The sequence below is a fragment of the Melozone crissalis genome, unplaced genomic scaffold (assembly GCF_028551555.1).
Source record: "Melozone crissalis strain CALT ecotype California unplaced genomic scaffold, PUWL_Pcris_2 ptg000029l_1, whole genome shotgun sequence".
Lineage (NCBI taxonomy): Eukaryota > Metazoa > Chordata > Aves > Passeriformes > Passerellidae > Melozone > Melozone crissalis.
Genome location: NW_026535807.1, coordinates 21,075,660 through 21,088,431, shown reverse-complemented (window position 1 = coordinate 21,088,431; position 12,772 = coordinate 21,075,660).

Here is a 12,772-nt window from a genome sequence, read left to right as displayed (position 1 = left end):
TGCTGCCTGCCCAGCTCTGGCTGTGGCCAGACACTCAGATCAGCCAGTGCGGGTGCTACCACCCAGAGACCAGAGCTGAAGCCCAGAGGTGTTGCTCAAGCCCTTCCCGGGCAGGAGGGGCCCACATTCGGTCCTGGCCGCACACCAGGGCCAGCACGTTTAGGGACAGAGGCTCCTGTCCTGGGTGGTGGCCGAACGTCCACGGCAACAAGCTGATAACGCAGCCGTGGCAGGGATGATGGGCACTGCCTTGGGGATGGCTGATAACAGGTACAGGTCTCTCCAACCAAAGATTTTGGCCAGTATTGTGAATCTGCAGAGGCGCTCCTGTGGAGAGAGGAGGTGGCTGAGGCCCCAGCTGCCAGTGGCACACAGGGAGCCTCCTGCACAGCAGGGCCCAGAGCTGGCAAGGTTCCCCAGCACAGCTGGAGCTGCTGGCACAGCTTGGCCCAGCTGCACAGCTGTCCCTCAAGGCCCCGGCGAGCAGGGCACGGCTCTGGGCAGGCTCCCTGGCCAGGAGCGGGCCCCAGAGCGCCTCTGCCTTTCAAGGGCAATCTCGTCCCTGCTCTTTCTCCTCCCCACCGGGCTTTGCCTCTGACCTGTAGCCCCAGGCAGCCTCCTATTCCCCCGGGCATGGCCGTGGCTGTAAATGCCTTGGGCTGCAGCACGGGGCCAGGGCATAGCAAGGCTCTTGTTGTGCCTGTGGCGCTGCCCGGCAGCCTCAGCCGAGCCCGGGGCCGCGGCCCTTCCCCGCCGGGGCTGGGGCTCGCCCGACAGGGGCGCGGCGGCTCCTGAGGCCCCGCACGGCCACCAAGGATGGGCTCCGCCCGCCCGCCGGGCCCGCAGACTGGGCCTGAGGCTTTGCAGGAAGCTTCCTGCTGACGTTGCACAGCGTCGACCGAGAGTGGCCTTTGCTGCGCTGAGAAGACTGAAAAACCCCGCTGCACACCTCATGAGGGACTCCTGCAAGCCGCTCCATAGAGATCATCATTAATCCCCTGTGCCTCTTGAGGGATCTCTGCACCCCTCAGCAGGAACCCAAAAATATCCCTGTGTGCCTCAAAAGGAATCCGTGCACATCAATGCAGAGACCCCAAGGTGGCCTTGTGTGCATCACAAAAGAACCCACTCTACTGCCCACCTTAGCAAGGACTCAGCGCCTCTCCAGGCCTTGATAACAAGCACTAAACCGCCACAGTCATCGCAGGAAGTCAAGCCCCTGCCAGCCTTACAGATGTCTCCAGTCCCCTGTGCACCATAGAAAAAATCCCAAATCCCCATAGAAGCTCATGAGGAACCCCAGCCACACGCAACACTTCCAAAGGACCCAAAGCCCCGCATGTCTTACTGCAAAACTCAACATGAACATGATGCCCCCTCCAGCTCGTGTGCCTCATGACGGATCCCGGTCATCTCCCAGCCTTACAGAGGTCCCCCCATCACCTGCATGCCAGAAAAAAGCCAGGCTTGACATTAACTCTAGCCTGCAGCGTGTTCCCTGAGAGAAACCAATTCCCTTCTGGGAATGGGGAACGCGTGTGGTGGAATTGCTGCACCTGTGGGAGCAATGGGGAGTGTCAGCCCGTGCTGTGCTGCACTGCTGAGCTGGCAGCACGGTGGATGTGAGCAGGACTTTCTCCGTTTCCCCCAGAGCTTGGGCCTGCAGGCACCTTGCCGCCCCTTGGCACAGGCTGTGCCACCCAACAAAGCCCAGCAGGCCGGGAGCAGAGCCTGGGGGCAGCAGGAAGGTGAGAGAAGGCCCTGCTCTAGAACTGAGGGAGTGCCACCAGAAGCAAACAAAGATGGTAATTGAAGAGATTCCCACTGTACTCAAAGTTTGTCTGAGAAGACTATGACGTGAGCTTGTCAAAAATCCCAGGAAGTATCTGGGAAAAGGTTTTATGTATGTTGGTTGTGACTAGGTACAAAGCTCCTGCGGGAAGGAGGAGCAGGCGGGCTGGCTGAGGGTTTATTCCAGATTGGAAGGCGAGATGTATTCTATTACCATCTGTATGGCAGCTGTCTTTTGTCAAGTGGGCAGTTTGCCTTATCTTTCTCTCTCAGTGATCACAATCACTCCTCCCTTGGGAGGGGACATCTGCTGATAACAGGCTATTGAATGTCACTGCATAACTGATAAGAACTATAACATCCCATGGTGAGATGCTCTGCCCAGAGGGAGGAGCCAAGCATTGCTACCCACATAGAATCTGGAGCTCCTGGAATAACTGCAGGGCTTCTCCACTGGATTCCCCAGAGGAACAGCAGCTGCCTCTTTCTTCCACGGGATCTTCAGAGGATAGACTACACCCTTCTCTACAGGAACCCCCCTGCTCCAACAGAACCACACCTGACACTCCAGGAGGACTGCAGCCAAATTTCCAATTGGACTGCTACCAACACCCTGACCCACAGGGTTTCAGGTTGTGTTCCGACTCTGTCAATGATGTTTTACTTTACTGCGTTCTTTATTTTCATCCTTTTATTTTCTTCCCTATTAAAGAACTGCTATTTCCTGCTCCCATATTTTTGCCTGAGAGCCCCTTAATTAAAATTTATAACAATTTGTTGGCGTGGAGAGGGTTTACATTCGCCATTTCAGGGGAGGGTCCGGCCTTCCTTAGTAGACTCTTGGCTTTCTAAACTGAGACAAGGTGTCTTAGTTCTTCCTAGAGTAAAGATTACCACTGAAATGCAATTTTATTTTTTATTGTATAAGTGGAAAAAATTTCAAGAATGTGAAACTACTTCCAAAAATTCAGATGTATTGTGTGAAAAGGGTGGAAACATCTGGGGATTTCTCTTTACAAAAAATATTCCTAAATATTTGTAACAATGAAAAGTGAAGGAAAAATGGGGTCACTTTTTCTGGATTCTAATTCTACTTGTAAAAATCCTTAAATACTATAGTAATGGGGAAGTAATATTTTTGGATGTCTCTCTTCAGAAAATATATTTTGAAAAATTTCTAATTTCTAAAAATGAAAAGACAAAATGGAGTTGCATTATCTCAGGAGCCCCATGCTGCTGCCTACCCCTGGGCACCCCCAGCTCTCGGGACCCAGCCGCTGGTCACAGCAGCCCCTGCCTGGCTCCTGCCTGCCCACACCGAGGGCATCCACGCCTGCTCCTGGCCATGGAGCTCAGCCAGCGCTGCTGCCGGCTGGGCTTTGCTGCTGCTGCCACCCAAACACTGGTGGTAGCAGCAGCAAAGCCTTCTTTATTGCAAAAGAAGAGTTGAATTTGGAAGCTCTCACTCAATATTGTGCTAGGCACTTCTACATCCTTTCTTGGGGCTTTCATCTTTGGACCTGAAGGTAGGAAGACTCAAAGCCCCACAGAGCTTTGTTTTCATTGAGATGAAAATGAAAACAGGTCAGAATCAGAGCTGCTATTGCTCTTCCAGCAGAGGAGGTCTCGGGGCCAGCCAGCAGCTTTCAGCTTTTCTTCAAGGTGCTGCCTGTGAAGAGAGGAGGTGGCTGAGGCCCCAGCTGCCAGTGGCACACAGGGAGCCTCCTGCACAGCAGGGCCCAGAGCTGGCAAGGCTCCCCAGCACGGCTGGAGCTGCTGGCACAGCTTGGCCCAGCTGCACAGCTGCCCCTCAAGGCCCCGGCGAGCAGGGCACGGCTCTGGGCAGGCTCCCTGGCCAGGGACGGGCCCCAGAGCGCCTCTGCCTTTCAAGGGCAATCTCGTCCCTGCTCTTTCTCCTCCCCACTGTGCTTTGCCTCTGCCCTCTGCCCCTGGGGTTTGCCTTGGCCAGGCAGCCTCAGTGGGAGCCAGCACTGGCTGCAGCCCCAGCGGGCCCTCCAGGACAAGGCCCAGCAATGAGGAGGCCAATGAAAGCTCTGGGCAGCAGCAGAACCCTCAGCAGTGTTCCTTGGACCGCCATGGACTGGCCACAACTCCACTGCAACCTCTCTGGGAAGGTTTCCCTGACTATGAGCACCCTTCAAAGGAAGCTGATTGTGGTAAAGCTCTGCAAAACACTCACCGTTTTTTCTTCCAGCAATACCAGATTGCTGCACAGCATAGCATAAGGCCAAGTGCCGCACCAAACACAATGGCCATCATCTTATTCAAACAAGGTTTTCCCCAGCAGAAAACTCTCCTGCCTTTCCAGATGTTGCCAACACTTGTTGCAGGGCTGGCTGCATCTGTGGGAGCAATGGGGAGCGTGAGCCTGTGCTGTGCTGCACTTCTGAGCTGGCAGCACGGTGGATTTGGCCAGTATGTTCTCGCTCCCTGTTTCCCCCCAAGCTGGGGCCTGCAGGCACCTTGCTGCCCCTCGGCCTAGGAGTGCTCAGTACCCAAACCCCTGAGCCTGCATGCCAAAATTGCTCTGTGCTGTGCCCTTCTGCCCCAGGCAATACTAGTCAAAAACATGGAAAAGGACAAGAAAAATGCCCAGGGTTTTGGAGCAGCTCCAGGGCTCTACACCCTGCAAACAGCTGCCTCTCAGCTTCTACCCAGACAACGAAATTGCAGGGGATCGCAGGCCTGTGGTGCAGTTTGGACTCCCTATCAGCTGATGCCCAATGCCTTCCTGCAGAGGCTGGGGAGAAGCTGCAGCCAGGCCAGGCTGGCAAACAGCCCTGCAGGGCATGGAAGCAGCAGCAGGGCAGCGAGGCTGCCTTGGATCCCTTCCCGCTGTGCCGGGCACGGCGTGTCCAGATGTGCAGCCAAAGCCCCCGGCTGCTGAGCCCCAGGACAAGGCTGAGGGAAATGCACCCACCACGGCGTCTCTCCAGGTCCCTCAGCATCTTGTCCATGTATTTGGATGCCTCCAGAGATTTACTGTCTCCTCTAGGTTTGTTGTTCATTCTCGGGGGAACTTAAGAGAAAAATTTCAATTTCCCATGAATGGATGCCACACGAGCAGGGCTCAGCATGTGGGGTCAGCAAGGACACATTACTCACCCCTGCGTTTGGGCTTGTGTGCAACATCCACCAAAGGACCTGGGAAAGTCCTCCCTGCAGACACCCCTGTAACTCAACAGCCACAGAAGCTTCTGCCATCTCTGCTCAGCTGCACGGGCACCACTGAGCCGCAGGAGCGGTGAGGGGATCACGCAGGGCAAGGGCACACACGTGCATGGCTCTGTCCTGGCACCTGCAGCGATGCCCCCCTGGCCGAGCTTTGGGCTCTGAGCTGGCAGCTCTCCCAGGGGAAAGGCCCTGACCTACCTTCACCATTTTCCATAGGCCCAGTAATGGGTATGGTTTGGGATGCCAGATCATCTTCATCAAAAATATAATCTTCGTCAACAGGGTCATCTTCATCATCAGGTTCAGCTGCAAAGAAAGGCAGGACAGAAAAAACTCCTGTGACACTGCTGAAGATTCTCCTTCAGGCCCGAGTTGCAGTGATGGCAAATGGGTGATTGGTGCCCTCCAAGGCACTCCCTCAGCTCTGCCTTCCACTCAGGAGCAGGGCCAGGGGGACCTCGTGCCTGCAGTGGCCCCACACTGGGATGGAAGGAGCCCCATGCGGGGCAGTCGGGGCAGAATGGACTCCCTGCAGCTGCCAGCAGCTCCAAACCCAGCCCCACGCAGGGCCAGGGCTTGGCAGTGGCAGCAGGAGCAGCTCAGGCTCCCAGGGGCCGGAAAAGGAGCTGAGAAAGGCTCAGCCCCAGAGCACAGCCCTGGGCCCGGCCCCTTCCCTCTCTGCTCTTCCCTGTGGCTGCACAGAGCACACAGAAGGACACACTGGCATTGCACATGGGAGGAGGATGGACAGATAAATGCTCAGCAGGGCTCAGCCCAGAGGCACAGCAATTACCTCCTGTGACTGTGCCTGGCGTCCCCTCCCTTCCTGCAGCAGAGGCTGCCAATGAGCCACTGCTTCGGCTGGAAAATGCTTCCTTCTGCACAGCCTCTCCATCTGCTTCTGGAGAAAGGATGAAGTACAGCTGGATCAGGTGGGGCTGTTCCCAACTGGGGAGGTGACATCTTCAGGAGGCAAGGCTTCTCAAACTCATGGATAGGCTTCAGGAAATCAGATGGGTTTTGGGGTCTCTCCCTAAAACCCTTCCTCCTCAAAACATCTGCCCCTCCATATTGGCTTAGAAACTGGAAAATTAAAGAGGATCTCAGGGTGCAAATAGGCCATGGTTCCAGTTTGGGCTGCCTGTCAGCTGATGCCCAATGCCTGCCTGCAGAGGCTGGGGAGAAGCTGCAGCCAGGCCAGGCTGGGAAACAGCCCTGCAGGGCGTGGAAGCAGCAGCGGGGCAGCGAGGCTGCCATGGATCCCTTCCTGCTGTGCCGGGCACGGCGTGTCCAGATGTGCAGCCAAAGCCCCTGGCTGCTGAGTCCCAGGACAAGGCTGAGGGAAATGCACCCACCTTGTCCTGCCTGAAGCATTTCCTTCAGCATTTGCCTCATGTGTTCAGATGGCTCATGGGGTTTCTTGTGTCTTGTAGCTTTGTACTTTCCCGTTGGGGGACCTAAGAGCAACACGATTCTATTTCCCATGAATGGATGCCATAAAAGCAGGGCTCAGCCTGTGGGGTCAGCAGGGACACACTACTCACCCCTGCGATGGGATCTGGGCTTGTGTGCAGGAATCAGCAAAGTTGCAGGAAAAGTCCTCCCTGCAGACACCCCTGTAACTCAACAGCCACAGAAGCTTCTGTCATCTCTGTCCCCCTGGCTGAGCTTTGGGCTCTGAGCTGGCAGCTCTCCCAGAGGAAAGGCCTTGACCTACCCTCACCATCTCCCAGAGGCTCAATCCTGGATGTGAGTTGGGAAGCCAGATCACCTTCACCAACAGGCTCAGCTGCAAAGAAAGGCAGGACAGAACAGCTCCCGTGGCACTGTAGGAGATCCTCAGGCTGCAGGCAAGGCTCAGCCCCGGGACACAGCCCTGGGCCCGGCCCCTTCCCTCTCTGCTCTTCTCTGTGGCTGCACAGAGCACACAGAAGGACACAGCGGCATTGCAAATGGGAGGAGGATGGACAGCGAAATGCTCCTTCCTCCCACCGACAGTGATCCTCTGGGATCACTCAGGGCTCCAGAAGGAGAAGGTCAAGAATTCCAGATTCCTTCAACCGTGAGATTATGTTAAGGGAATTGGCTCATGAGTGAGCTCTTGCCACATAGACACATAGGGTTATACTCTTAGGAAAGGTACATGGAGAACTTACCTCTAGCATCCTCCAACATTTTCAAGCTCTCATCCAATACGGCATCTAGAATATGCAAGTTGCGATCCCAATCTGGAGAGAAGCAGAGATCAGAACCATTTCTGTGATGTGCTGGGATGTCCTTCTGCCTTTGGGAATTGAGTACTGCAAAGGGTTCAGGTAATGGTTTGGGGTCAGGTGTGAATGGACAAGGCCAAACTGCACAGGGGCCTGGGGAGCTCTGGCCTGGCTCCTGGTCACTCTGCACCCTCTTTGCAGGCCCTGTGACACATCCCTGGAGAGGAATCAGGGGCTGCCCAGGGCCCTGGGGTCTCTCTCCCTCCCCCAGAGGAAACCCTCCCTAAAGGCCTGGGGAAAACCTTCCCCAGCGCTTCCCGGGGAGCAGGGAGCGCTGTCCCGGGAAAGGGGAGCCAGGCTGCCGGCTCACCTGCTCGCCGCGCTTGCAGCGGAGCAGCCTGGGCAGCCCTGGCAGGCAGGGCCACGGCCAGGAGGAGCAGGAGGAAGAGGCGCAGAGCAAGGGCCATGCTGCCTTGCCCTCTGCCAGTCCCGCAGCTCTTGCTGCCACCGCTGGCCTGACACTGCTGTCCCAATGTCAGCACCACTGCTGCCACCGCCGCTGCTGCTGCCGCAACAGTTGTGCTCAAGCACTGACTGCTCGCTCCTTGTGCTGCTGTGCAACCACCGGGTCTGGCACCTCTGTGACCTCAGAGCCTGCTGTGACCTCAGCCTGCTGTGACCCCTGAGCCTGCTGTGACCTCATGGCCCCAGCTGTACCCCCAGAGTGTGCCCCCATCTTTACAAATGGTCTGCCCTGAATGTAAATATTTTGCTTCATCAAAGGGCCATTGCTTGGCAAAGCCTTTGTTTTGCCTGGGACATTGCTGGTCAAGCTCTGTCCCTGGGATGCTCCAAATTTACAGAATTCACAGGATGACCAAGTTTGAATAGACCTTGAAGGTCATTGAGTCCAACCCATGTCCCAACACCTCAACTAAACCATTGCACCCAGTGTCACATCCAGTCTTCTTTTAACACGTTTAGGAATGGTGACTCCACCATCTCCCTGGACAGGCCATGCCAGAACCTTATCAATCTTTCTGTGAAAAACTTTTTCTTAATACCAACCTGTATTTCCCTTGGCATGGCTTGAGGCTGTGTCCTCTCATTCTGCCAGTTGCTGCCTGGAGAAAGAGACCAACCCCACCTGACTATAGGTGGGGTGGTCCTGGGGGGCTCCAACTTTCAGGGAGTTGTAGAAGAAGCTCACCTCTGAGCCTTCTTTTCTCCAGGCTAAATACCCCCAGCTCCCTCAGACGTTCCTCACGGGGTTTGTTTTCCAAGCCCCTCTCCAGCCTCGTTGCCTCCTCTGGATGTGCTCAGCGTCTTGATGTCCTTCCCAAACTGAGGGGCCAGAACTGGACACAGCACTCGAGGTGAGGCCTCACCAGTGCCAAGTACAGGGGAAGAGTGACCTCCCTGCTCCTGCTGGCCACACTATTCCTGACCCAGGCCAGGATGCCCTTGGCCTTCTTGGCCAGCAGGGCACACTGCTGGCTCACATTCGAGCAGCACTCCCAGGTCCCTTTCTGCCTGGGCACTGTCCAGCCACACCGTCCCCAGCCTAGAACGCTGCAGGGGGTTATTGTGGCCAAAATGCAGGACTGGGCACTTGGGCTTACAAAACTTCATCCTATTGGACTCTGCCCATCCCTCCAACCATTCCAGGTCTCCCTGCAGAACCCTCCTACCTTCCAACAGATGGACAGAGCTCGCAGCTCCGTGTCATCTGCAGATTTACTAATGAAAGACTCAACCCGCTCATCCATGGTGTCAATAAAAATATTGAACAGAGCTGGCCCCAGCCCTGAGCCCTGAGGGACACCCCTGGTGACGGGTGCCAGCTGGATGCAGCACCGTTCACCACCACTCTCTGGGCCATCCAGGTCCTAAACCAGCAAAGAGTTCTCCTGTCCAAGCTGTGGGCTGCAGCTTTTCCGGGAGTGTGCTGTGGGACACTCCACAGTGCCAAAGGCCTTGCTGGAGTCCAAATAGACACATCCACAGCCTTTCCTGCACCCATCAGGAGGGTCACCTGGTCATAAAAGGAGATCAGGTTGGTCAGACACAACCTATGCCTGCTAAGCCCCTGTTGGCTGCCTCTGATAGCCTGGCCATCCTCTAAGTTCTCTGTGATGACACTCAGTATAAACTATTCCATCACCTCACCAGGTACTGAGGTCAGGCTAACTGGTCTGTAATTACCAGGATCCTCCTTCCACACCTATTTTGTGGATGGATGTCACATTGGCCAGCTTCCAGTCATCTGGAGCCTCACCAGTGAGCCAGGGCTGCTGGTAAATAATGGAGAGCAGCTTGGCAAGCTCATCTGCCAGTTCCCTCATCACCCTGGGGTGGATCCCATCTGGCCCCATAGCTTATGAGCATCCAAGTGGCTCAGCAGTTCTTTGACTACCTCCTCTTGGATAACAGGAGGCCCATTCTGCTCCCTGATACCATCTACCAACCCAGGAGGACAGTTGTCCAGAGGACAAGTTGTCTTCCCACTGAAGACTGAGGCAAAGAAAGCCTCTGCCTTCTCCTCAACTGCAGTTACTAAGTTCCCTCCCACATCTACCAAACAACAAAGATTGGTCTTACCCTTCCTTTTACCACGGATATATTTGTAAAAACATTAATACTTTTTATTATCCTTTGCAGAAGTCGCCATTTCAAGTTCAAACTGAGCTTTGGCCTCCCTAATTTTTTCCTACATGCTGCTGCCGGGTGGGCTTTGCTGGTGCTACCACCCGGACACTGGGGTGACGGCACCTTCTGTTTACTGCAAGAGAAGAGCTGGGCCAAGCCCTGAACCTTCAGTAGGGGCCAGAGGGCAGGGCCAGTGCCTTCAGCGGGAGAGGATCTTGTTTGGGTGGGGGCAGCATCTGCACAGCAACAAGCTGGTAAAGCAGCTGTGACAGGGAGATTGGGCATGGGCAGGGAGATGTGAAATTAAAGATTCAGGTCTCCCTTAGGTGTTTGGCGGGACTTATGAAGGGAGAAAGATATGACTGTGGAAAGAGGCCATGGCAAGAGACACAGTAAAGAGTGGCAGTCCTGCAAGCAGAAAATCCTAAGGATTCATCAAGTGGATTTAGACCATGTATTCCTGTCTTGTTTTGAACCTCTACAGAATCCATGGGGAGCGTCAGCCCATGCTGTGCTGCACTGCTGAGCTGGCAGCACGGTGGATGCGGGCAGGACGTTCTCCATTTCCCCCAGAGCTGGGGCCTGCAGGCACCTTGCCGCCCCTTGGCACAGGCTGTGCCACCCAAGAGAGCCCAGCAGGCCGGGAGGAGAGCCCGGGGGCAGCGCAGCTGCTTGGGCAGTGGCTGCTTGGAGGGACACGGGCCAAACCCATCCCTGAGCAGCCACTGCCAGCCCTGGCCCTCCCTGCCCCGTGACAGCTCCTCCAGCCCCAGGGCACAGAGTCAGGCCCTGTCAGGAGCCACTGGAGCCTTGGTCTCCCCCTCTGCCCTTTCCCCACCATGGGCACCCCGTGCAGCCGCTCCCAGGTTTGGGGACGTGTCTCCCACGGAGGGAGCCCAGCAGGACAGCTCAGTACCCGAGTGCTCTGAGCCTGCTCGGGACAATTCCTCTGGGCTGTGCCCATCTTGTCTGGGTTTTGCAAAAGTAAACACTAAGAATTAAAAGCAATTTTATTTTTTATTGTCAAAGTGTCAGAAGACTCTAGGTTTCTGTAAAACTAGGTAACTGTAAAACTACTTTGACAAATAGAGAACTATTGGAGTGAAGGGGAACAAATATCTCGGGTCTATATTCTATGAAAAACTTTTCTAAATGCTACAAATGAAAAACATATCAAAATGTTTCAAATGAAAAACAAAGATAACATGAGGGTGCTGTTGGTCTCACGAGCCCCATGCCTGGCTGCTGCCTGCCCAGCCCTGGCTGTGCCCAGACAAACAGCTCTGCTAGGGCTGGTGGTAGCACAGAGACACCTGAGCTGGAGCTGGACTCAAGCCTGTGATAGATGAGTAAAGTGCCATTTGACTCTCACAATTAAAAGACAAATATAATGTATATATGTTAAGAGAAGTTTTATAGACTTATTGTTATGTTTTACCCTCCTTGCATTGTTATCATGGGGTGACCTGAGCTCCGGACATCAGGATGGTCACCTTGTTATGACAGCAGCACCTGACCTCCAGTCGAGATGTAAGGAATCAAAGTGCACCACTGGACAGCAAAGAATAGCTCAATGAACAGAACTTTAGGAAGGGCAAAAGAGTTAAAAAGTGAAACCTCCCTTCTGTAGATGAGCATATGGTGGGAAAATCCTCTAGTCCTGGTGCTGTAATAATTTCCCATTCAGTCCTCTGTGATATTTCAAATAAATTTTTAATAAACCTCTTGAATTTTTAGAAGAAAGTATCATTTTCCTCAAAAGCCACTCCCTGGCTTGCAGGGCTGCACCTCTTGCCCTGACAGGAGATCCCGGCCAGTCCCTTTGGGGACAGAGGGTGCTGTTCTGCGTAGTGGTTGCAGGATGTTTCCAACAATAAGCTGGTAATGCACCTGAGGAAGGGACAATGGACACTGGCACGGAGATGCAAGATGGCAGGTCCAGTTCTCCCACACTGAAGTCCTTGGCCCGTCTTGTGAATCTGCAGAGGCGCTCCTGTGAAGAGAGGAGGTGGCTGAGGCCCCAGCTGCCAGGGGCACACAGGGAGCCTCCTGCACAGCAGGGCCCAGAGCTGGCAAGGCTCCCCAGCACGGCTGGAGCTGCTGGCACAGCTTGGCCCAGTTGCACAGCTGCCCCTCAAGGCCCCGGCGAGCAGGGCACGGCTCTGGGCAGGCTCCCTGGCCAGGGACGGGCCCCAGAGCGCCTCTGCCTTTCAAGGGCAATCTCGTCCCTGCTCTTTCTCCTCCCCACCGGGCTTTGCCTCTGCCCTGTGCCCCTGGGGATCCTTTTGGCCAGGCAGCCTCAGTGGGAGCCAGCACAGGCTGCGGCCCCAGCAGGCCCGCCAGGAGAAGGTCCGGCAATGAGGAGGCCAATGAAAGCTCTGGGCAGCAGGAGAACCCTCAGCAGAGTTCTTTGGACAATCATGGAAAGGCCACACCTACATCGCAGCCTCACTTGGAATGTTTCCTGTCTGCAGTAGACTTTCAAAAGAGGTTGTTTGAGGGAAAGATATAGAAAACACTCACCCTTTTCTCTTCCAGTAATTCCAAATTTGGAAACCACATAAAATAAAGATAAGCTCCACAAAAAGTAGGCCAGCCTTTAATCCCAGCCAGCAGCCTCTTCCCTTACAGACAACCCCTCCAGGGCCCTCCTGGGAATCAGGAACATGTGCTGTGGTTCCAGCTGCACCTGTGGGAGCAATGGGGAGCGTCAGCCCGTGCTGTGCTGCACTGCTGAGCTGGCAGCACGGTGGATGTGGGCAGGACGTTCTCCATTTGCCCCTGAGCTGGGGCCTGCAGGCACCTTGCCGCCCCTTGGCACAGGCTGTGCCACCCAAGAGAGCCCAGCAGGCCGGGAGGAGAGCCCGGGGGCAGCGCAGCTGCTTGGGCAGTGGCTGCTTGGAGGGACACGGGCCAAAGCCATC